Source organism: Gossypium arboreum, chromosome 3, assembly GCF_025698485.1.
Source record: "Gossypium arboreum isolate Shixiya-1 chromosome 3, ASM2569848v2, whole genome shotgun sequence".
Taxonomy (NCBI): Eukaryota; Viridiplantae; Streptophyta; class Magnoliopsida; order Malvales; family Malvaceae; genus Gossypium; species Gossypium arboreum.
The window spans coordinates 125,129,611-125,139,756 of NC_069072.1; the positions used below are offsets into that span (position 1 = coordinate 125,129,611).

The 10,146-nt window shown below is 30.6% G+C and overlaps 1 pseudogene; it reads left to right on the forward strand.

Moving 5' to 3' along the window:
• Positions 1-1,239: 1,239 nt before the first annotated feature.
• On the forward strand, positions 1,240-8,465 carry LOC128290601 (wall-associated receptor kinase 4-like; annotated as a pseudogene).
• Positions 8,466-10,146: the final 1,681 nt, after the last annotated feature.

Here is a 10,146-nt window from a genome sequence, read left to right on the forward strand (position 1 = left end):
AGTTATATATTTTAAATAATTTATGTAAAATTTTAAGTTATTATCATTCAATTTGTGATATTATATTGCTAACAAATTCTTTATATGCTAGTATTTATGGATTATCATACACGTGCTCATATACTATTTTTTACTCGGCAATTTAGACACATGAGAATAGAAGCAGGTCAATAATCAACACCCAAACTCATAATGGAATAAGCAATGAAATGAGCACTCCACCAGGCTGTGATTCACACCCTCAACACTTCCACAGCATCCCTTAACGCTCTCCTTCCCATCTACTAAAAACTTATATTACTCTCATATATTTGATATAGATGTACTTAAATCTTTTTTATGTATTTTAAAGTTATTAATTTGGAGATCCACCTATCCCCATTTCCGGGATGAAAATCCCTTGCTTCCATTTGATGCCGCATTCGTGCCTCTTAATAAAGTAATGCTAAGTTCTCTCTCTTTTTTAGTAACAGTTCGTAGGCGGAGTCAAAATCATGAAGTTAAAGTTTTTGGTTTATTTAGATTTAATTTTTTTTGCTTATTTTTATTGTATTCTTATTTTTGATTAACTTTTGTTATTTTACCCCATTTTCTTTAATTTCATAGACTTGTACAAATCTTGGTCGAATTGATTAATCTAATCTCTGTACTATTGGTCCACTCTCTATATTGCAAATTTAATTTCGATTTTAGGTGTAGAAAAATATTTTTTTAGTGGATTCAACATCCATCAAATTTTAGATATATTGTCGAGGACTAGCATTAACTAAATTTGTGTTTTCTTTATGACTAAATTTGGACTTGCAAGCCACTCAAAAATACTCTAGAAGTAGAGAAAATTGTTCGTACTTTAGAAATAGTAATAAATAAAAAAAGAACAAAAAATTGAATAATGATCGAATGTGTTATGTTATGGCTATGAATTATCAATCGTTTGGGTTTATACCTAATTACCGAATAAGAGTACAAGAGATAAATGTATCTTCCATGGAAAGTAAATTTAATAATATTGCTAATATTGTTTAGTGTATTAACGCAAGAAATACTATGCCAATCATGGTATGTGGTGTATGTGTTACACCCAGTCATGTGGTAGGTGTGTGTCTTATTTTGTAAAATGATTATCAAGAACAATTTAGCACTATTGGAAGCTTTTTTGGACCACCTCAAAGAAGATACAACTCATTCTCCGATGCATACAATTTTATGTGGAGAGATCTCCTCGATTTAGGCTATGGAATGAGACCCCTGTCCAATCCATATTATCAGCCTAGTCCACCAAGGCGACAACCATTATCCTCAAGTTTCTCTTTAGAAGACACTGTAAATACCCTTATTGCTAACACTCTTAAATTCCAACATGAAAGAAGAGCAAGTAGGGAGAAACTGGAGAACTCAATGAGTCAACTTGCCATCTTAAGGGGTGAATCGGATTCCCAAGAGAATTTGTCAATTCAAACAGAACCTAACCCGAGCCAAAACGTGAGTTCAATGACTCTTAGAAGCAAAATTATTCTGGAGCCCTATCCTAGTAAAAATCATGGACAAGACTTGTGAAAGGAAAAACAAGATGACAATCCACAAGCAAAAGCAGAACCAACACCTCCCAAACTGGTCGTGATTCCACCTCTTTTTCTTGGAAGGCTAGTGAGAAACAAGAGAGAAAAAAGAAGATGAAGAAGTCCTTAAGACTTTCTGCAAAGTCGAGGTAAAGATTCCACTAATGGACGCTATAAAACAAATACCTCATTTTGCAAAAATTTTGAAGGAATTTTTGCTCTAGCAAAAAGAAACCAACCGATTTCAAAAGGGTATGTATGGAGGAGAATGTATCCGCTCTTATCCAAACAAAGATACCCCATAAATGTAAGGATCAATGTATGTTTTCAATTTCATATAAAACAAGTAATATTGACATTAAAAAAGTTATGTGTGATTTGGGTGCATCTATTAACATAATGTCGTTATCTATTTAAGACTCACTTAATATCGGTCATTTGAAAGATATAAGTGTTAGCTTCCAATTGGAAAACATATCAATAATCTACCCGAAGAGGTGTTGGAAGATGTTTTGCTTATAAAATGTTATAATAAATTTATTTATAAATGGTTATGGCTAAGAAGTATAAACATAACTTATTTATATGTTCATACTATATATTATGAAAATAATATGTTATAAAAAAGTACTGTTATAGTTTCTATTATAAATTTTTGAAAAAAACTTCTAAAATTATGGTAAAAATTATGTTATTACAATTTTTACTACCAAACATAATCTAGAGAATTATAAAGTAATTACATCCTACAGGCCAAATAAGTCCAAAAATTACTATTCTTTATAATTAAAAGAAAGTGTAATGACTACCATCATAATTACACTTTTATTCAATTACTTTGTGCTGTCCAAACAAAATTTAAGTAAAAGTATTTTACTTTTTAAAATATTTTAAAGTATTTTTTACTTTGTTCTGAATTTAAATACTTTTCTTATGGCATGTATCTTATAAAATAAGTAAAAAAGTAAGATAAATGATAATGTTATTTATGAAAAATGTTAAACTAAAACTTTTACTGTAAAATAGATATGCTTAAAAATGTTAAAGTTTAAATTAATAATTTTATTATTAAATATGTAAGAGAAATATTAAAATGTACCATAGTTTAATAAAATTTCATATCAATTAGATAAATAATATATAAAATGTAATTTAAGAAAACATTTTTAGAAAATGTAAATAAAGAAAAACGTTTCAATAAATAAACATTTATGTGATAGAGTAATGAAAAATGAATTATAAATATGGAGGACTTAAGTTTATACTATTTTGTAAGTGGAACATCATGGAAAGACTTCCGTATTATTAAACCAATTTATTGTTTTCTTAATTTCATGTTGTATATAGTCTGTTTAGTATAATAATTTATTTGATTATTTAATTTTATAAAAAATTTATTTTAGCCTTTCATTTAAGGTCTCGTCTCTTTTAACTCTTCAACTTGCATTTTATGTTAAATCACTCAATGAATAAAAAAGTTAACAAACGTTTTTTTTCATCTAGTTTCAGTGATTGGACTAATGATGCAATATTAAAAATTAAAAGAGAAAAGAATTAAATGGAAGATTAAAATGAAGATTTTAAAAAAATAAAAATATCAAATAAGTTATTATAGCTTGAGAGATAATCTTCATTGTATATTTGTTTCCTAACTACCTATAATTTCTAAAAGTTAAATTTTAAATTCATTGTGTTATTTACTGAAAATTCATTAATTGTAGCGAATTATTAAACTAAATATTTTAAAGATATAATAAATTTATAATTGGTGACACATCACATGTTGTAAACTATTGGTAGAAGCGCTTGTCTCCATGATTGAGAACTATATATAATTCCAGTAGTGGACTAACCAAATGAGTTTACCTTCATTTCACATATATAATTTCTCTTAATTATTACTTCAAACAGTATTATCTTCCATCATCCATTAGGACACTGAAAAATTTTACCTTTTGTTTTTTTCTTTAATATAATGCTGCTAATATCAAATGAGAAGTCTATGCTTTTATGATCAATCCTCACTTCTTGTTATCTTATAATTGAAACTTCAATTTATACAATAGTATTTATCGATTTGTTATTTAAAGGATTGCCGGCAATGACAATTACATCATATGATAAACAATTTCTACATCCAATTGTTATTTAATTTTGGTTTAATTACATGATTAATATCTTAAAATTTTTAAGGTTACGTATAATTTTAAATTTCATCATAAGCAAATCGTTTATAGATTTTCAAATCAGATTTACAGTGATATAAGTCTGACAATATTGTGTGAGGTTTGTTAATGTTAATACAAATCCATTAAGCAAATAAAAAAAATTGTATTATACATTGAAATATTTGTTGCAAATTAAATAAGAAATATGAAGATGTTGAACCAGTCTAGAGATTCCAAATGATGCTTCAAACGCTCAATACCTTGTTTTGTGACCGAGGACCTGGTCTAGTTTACATTAAGTCATCATATATGTCTCCTGCGCCAAAATCTTTTCCTGTTGCAATCTATTTGTAACTCAAAAGTACATGTATACTAAACGTGTTCAATACATTCATATCAAATACTTACCTGACATGTATCCAAACATATATTTAAAGCCATGTGACTTAACTTCCAATTATGTAGGACAGCAAGATAAATTCTGTTTTTATATAACTATGAGACAAAAAATAGGGCGAACTAAGAATATGAACAAGATTTAAAGAGTTTATTTACAAGTTACGTTTATAAAATATATATATATATATATATATATATATATTTTAGAATATTTAGTATTTATTAGCATAATATATTTGATATTTATTAGTATAAAAATCTTTGTTATTTCTTTCTATATTTAAGATTTGTTTCTTGTTATAAATACCTATGTTACATTATTTAAAATAGATAGTGAAAAATAATAAAAATTTTAGCAGATAATTTTGTTGCTAAATTTTTCTTGTTTTTTCTCTGGAATTTTTTTTTCACTAGTATCGAAATTCCAACATAATCAAAGTCAAATTTTGCTCGATAATCCTTGTAGTTACGCGTTTGTTGCAGAGGATGGTGCCTATAACTTCTCGAATTCAGATCTTGGTGGATATGATTTAAAAGAGAAACAATTTCCTGTTATTCTTGATTGGACAATCGGGAATTTAAGTTGCAGTGTAGCGAAGGAGGATATAAGTAGTTTTGCATGCAAGGAGAATAGTAAATGCGTTGAATCGGAAAATAGTTCAGGGTATATCTGCAAGTGCTGTGATGGTTATGATGGGAACCCTGACCTCACTAATGGATGCCAAGGTAAGTATATAAATTCTTCCTCGATGCTACCATCTTGTTGATAAACGAGTGTGAAACATTACAGCCTTGCAACAGTACATGTTCTAATTTTCTGGGCAGTTACAATTGTTCAAGTGCCGAGGGTTTGAAGGTGACGATTGGAAAAATGGAACTGGCTGCAATCGTCCTATTCATAAGAGATCTCCTGTCAATATTGCTCTAGGTTTGTGTATGTATTTACCTTTATATCCTAACAATATTTTGGTATTAAAGTCAAATGCAGATTAATTTAATTGAGTGATGAGAAAAATTTTATAAAATAAATTATATTATTTTAAAAGATACTTTTATCATTGAATATATTTATATAGAAAAATAAATATACGGATGAAAGTGTAACAGAAGGGTAAAGGCTCATGTGAAAATTTTGATAGGGTACTATGGAAGCCAGAGTCAAATTATATTTTATTTTTTATTAAAATATAAAAAATTAGTTTGTATAGATTAAATTAAAGAGAAAATTAGTTATTTTCATTTACTTTTATTGTTAAAAATTAGGTGGCTAATAAAATAACCAAACAGTTACATATGACATTTCATGTGTACCTTATCTTGATATATAGAGACTAGTTTTTATAGTATAAATGAATGAAATTTTTTACAAGATAATTAATCTGCTCTTTAATCTAATGTATAAGGATTAATTTTCTTAATTTTTTAGTAGATGGAGCAAAGAACTATCCGACTCTTAGTACAAAAATCTCTATAATATTTTTACCAAAGCCCTAAATTTTAAGTATCAAGGTTCATGCGTCACAAATGGATTTTGTCTCGTTCTTTTCGATTTGGTCATTCCATTAAATATGTGGTATGCATTTTATTGAAACCAAAAAAATATAAGCTTATTTTCCACCCACACAGAAATAAATAGAGTTTTTTGAAAAAATCTATTAGTGGAGGACGACCTTCTAAAGATAAGGACCATAAAATTAAAAAGAGAGCCAAAAAATAATCTTTTGTATATAATCTTGGATAATACTAAATGTTATCAATTTTGATAAGTAGACTGAATAATGCAATGTAACAAAAATTCTTAAATTCATAGAAATGTAGAAGCGCGTATAATTTATCATGCTCATATATCCATCATCATATGAGTTTCCATAAATACTAATTTAAATTTTAACATATTTAATCCAAGTGCTAATCATATATGTGGTAGCTTGGTTTATAGGTTTTGGCATTGGCTTCTTTGCTCTCCTTTTGGGCGTAATTTGGATTTGGTTGGCTATTCGGATGCAAATTGGGGAACTGATGTTGATGATCGAATGTCTACTACAAGGTTTTGTGTGTTCCTTGGGGTAATCCTGTAGCTTGGGGATCAAAGAAGCAACAGATTATTTCTAGGTCAACAATAAAAGCTGAATATAGAGGGCTAGCTCATATAGTTATAGAGGTGGTTTGGCTTCATGTTTCAACTTCAAGAAAGGCCATAGTATGGTGTGATAACTCAAGCGCAGTTACTGTATCTGCAAATCCAGTGTTGCACTCAAAGTTTAAGCACGTTGAGTTAGACTTGTTCTTTGTTCGATAAAAGATTGCAACTGGAAAGCTTAGTGTGGGGCATATTCCAGCATAGGAGCAAGTTGAAAATGTCTTTACAAAACTCTTGTCAGCCTCCTCGTTTACAAAATTCAGATCGTGTCTTAAAATGGTTGCGAAAGTTTGAAAATCAGCAGAAATCGAGTAGATAGAGGCATGTTAAAAAATGGAAACGGTTATGGCAGTTAGTAGTTAATAGTTAGAGCTTAGTAGTTATGGTAGTTATAGTTAGTTAACTATTACACTAAGTTATAAATGATATGTAATGTACTCTGAAAATCAATAATAATTCAATCAGTTTACTTCTCTTGATTTGTTTTCTATAGTTCTCATTATATTCCAGCACAGTCTTGTTGTCACGCCTCACAATCAATAAGCATCTCAACAAGAAGATCAAGAGGAACACTCATTGTTAAAGCCACAACACGAATTGACACATATTCTACTAACAAACCAGCAAGAATGATGATAATCTGTTCCTACTCAGAAATAGCATTGCCTGCAGCCGTCAAGGTATCACACAAACCTTTGATCTTGGTCAAGTACTCTTTAATGGTTAACTACCATTTCTTTTGGGAATACAAAGAACGCCGCAGAGTAGAAATTGTCATAGTGGATTTGGTAGCAAAGCCCCAAACAACTGTGTTCTATACATCAAAGCTCGATCGAGCACCAGTAAGATGCACTAAGATATCGTTACAAATAGTGGACAATAACCAAAAAGCTAACAGCTTATCTTGTTACTTATGAAACAGGAAGTCGAGATTAGCAACAAGGTTGCCATCTCTGTCAACAATAGACTGTGGAGGAACATTGATAGTTTCAAGAACAAACTCATGCAACCCATACCCCTCAAGAATTAACAAAACTTGTTGTTTCCATAAAAGAAAGTTGTGTTCACCTAGTTTCACCGTATCATATTTGAGAAATTATTGAATCTTTCTCAAAGAATCACAACCAGGATCAAGAGAGGAGCCAGCTACAGGTGTAGCTGTGTTGATTGATTGAAAATTGTCATCATCATTGCCAGAAATCGCTTCTATCGCCATGGTTCAAGCACAAAGAAGAAACACAAAGAAAAACTTAAGGCTCTGATACCATAATGAGAACTATAGAAAATAAATTAAGAGAAGTAAACTGATTGAATTATTATTGATTTTCAAAGTACATTACATAGCATTTATAACACAGTGTATTACTAGTTAACTAACTGTAACTACCATAACTACTAAGCTCTGACTATTAACTGTTATAACCGTTTCCATTCCTTAACAATAGGTTTTGGCATTGGCTTCTTTGCTCTCCTCTTGGTTGTTTTTTTATGATAAGGTAAAGGCAGATTGTCAAATTAAGGCAAAAAATATTTTCAGCAAAACGTTGACAATTTATTTCAACACTATTTTTCCCAACGTGAAGGGTGTGGTGAAAAGGTTAAAGTATTTGCAGCTGAAGAACTGGAAGCGACAAATAATTACTATGAAAGTAGAATCTTAGGACAAGAAGGCTGGGATAGTTTACAAAGGAACATTGCCTGATGGTCGATTGGTTGCCATAAAGAAATCGAGGATTAGAGATCATAGTCAAGTTAACCCTTCATTAATAAAATAACTGTGCTTTACCAAATCAACCATAGGAATGTTGTCAAATTCTTAGGATGTTGTTTGGAGACACCAGTTCCTTTGTTGGTTTATGAATATCTAACTAATAGAACCATTTCGATCACTTGCAAAATGCTACAGATGACTCATTTCTTCCACAGGAAGCTCGTTTGAGGATCACCATCGAGACGGTGGAAGCCCTTTCTTATCTGCATTCTGCTGCTTCTATTCCGATCATTCATCGAGATATCAAGTTGTCTAACATACCGTTGGATGACAATTACACTGAGAAAGTTTTAAATTTCGGAGCTTCAAGATTGGTCCCGTCTAATCAGGCACAGATAACTACAATTGTACAAGAAACTTTTAGTTATTTGGATCCTGAATACATGTATATAGGTCAACTAAAAGAGAGATGTTTATGTAAAAAATAAAATAAAGAACACAGATTTTTACATGGAAACTCTTTCGGGGAAAAACCACGGGCAAAGGAGAAGAAAATTCAATATGTCGAATTCGAATAATTATAAGAGGAATAGATTATGTCTATTTATAGGCTTGTAAAGCCATATTCTAATATGGGTGTAGTAAGATTGAAACACCTTATTCTAATCAATATAAAATAAATGGAGTTTAATAAGGTTTAAAAAACCTTTATTTTATTTTTATTTTATTTTACCACTGTATTTTATTTAAATAATGATTCAGATCACTTAATTCTAACAATCTCTACCTTGACACGAATTCTCAATGAACAAGTTCGTCATCGCGAACTCTCAACGAACAAGTTCTCCACCTCTTCCATAAAACCCCTTAATGGTTTAACTTCAACAATAAACACCAACCAAGTCTAAGCAATGCTCAAACTTGGTTATAGGAAATGACTTAGTCATCATATCTACAGGATTTTTATGAATACTAATTTTGCTCACAACAATATCACCATGAGCAATAATATCATGAACAAAATGATACCGAACATCAATGTGTTTTATTCTCTCATGAAACATTTGATCTTTTGTAAAGAATATTGCACACTGACTGTCACAAAATACTGTACTGATTTGAAGGTCTTCATTGAGTTCACTAAAGAGTCCCTTCAACCAGATAGCTTCTTTACAAGCCTCAGTAATCGCCATGTACTCAGCTTCAATGGTAGACAAAGCGACTGTAGTTTGCGAAGTGGCTTTCCAACTGATTGCACAACCTCCAATTGTAAAGTCATAACCTGTGAGAGATCTTCTTCTATTAAGGTCTCCAGCAAAATCAGCATCAACATACCCAATGACTCCATCTCTAGTTCTTCCAAATTGTAAGCAAACATCAGTAGTACCTCGTAAGTATCTTAAATCTACTAAACTACTTTCCAGTATTCTTTACCAAGATTCACCATGTATCTGCTAACTGCACTGACTACATATGATAAATCTGGACGTGAACAAACCATAGCATACATGAGAGATCCCATTGCACTGAAGTATGGAACATGTAACATATATTTAATCTCATCACCTGATTGTGGAGACAAAGCTGAAGAAAGTCCGAAATGGGCTGCTAAAGGAGTACTAACAGGCTGAGCACTCTGCATACTGAACCTACAAAGAACTTTCTAAACGTACCCCTTTTGACTTAGGTACAATTTACTTGCTTTTCTATCTCTGAGAATCTCCATACCAAGTATCTTCTTTGTTGGTCCTAAATCTTTCATCTCAAATTCTTCACTTAGTTGGGCTTTGTCCTTTCTTATTTCTCCTTTATCTTTTTATCAACATGTCATCAATATAAAGAAGTATATACACAAAAGAACTATCACTGTTTTTCTTAAATAAACACAACTGTCAAAACTACTTCTTTTGAAATCATGAGAAGTCATAAATGAATCAAACCTCTTGTACCACTATCTTGGTGACTGTTTCAAACCGTAAAGGAACTTTTTCAGCAAGCAAACATAGTCCTCTTTTTCTGATACTATAAAACCCTCTGGTTGTTGTATGTAAATATCCTCCTCAAATTTTTCATGCAAAAATGTAATTTTTACATCTAACTGCTGAAGCTCTAAATCATGCATGGCCATAATACCAAGCAAAGCTCGAATCGAACTATGCTTAACAACTG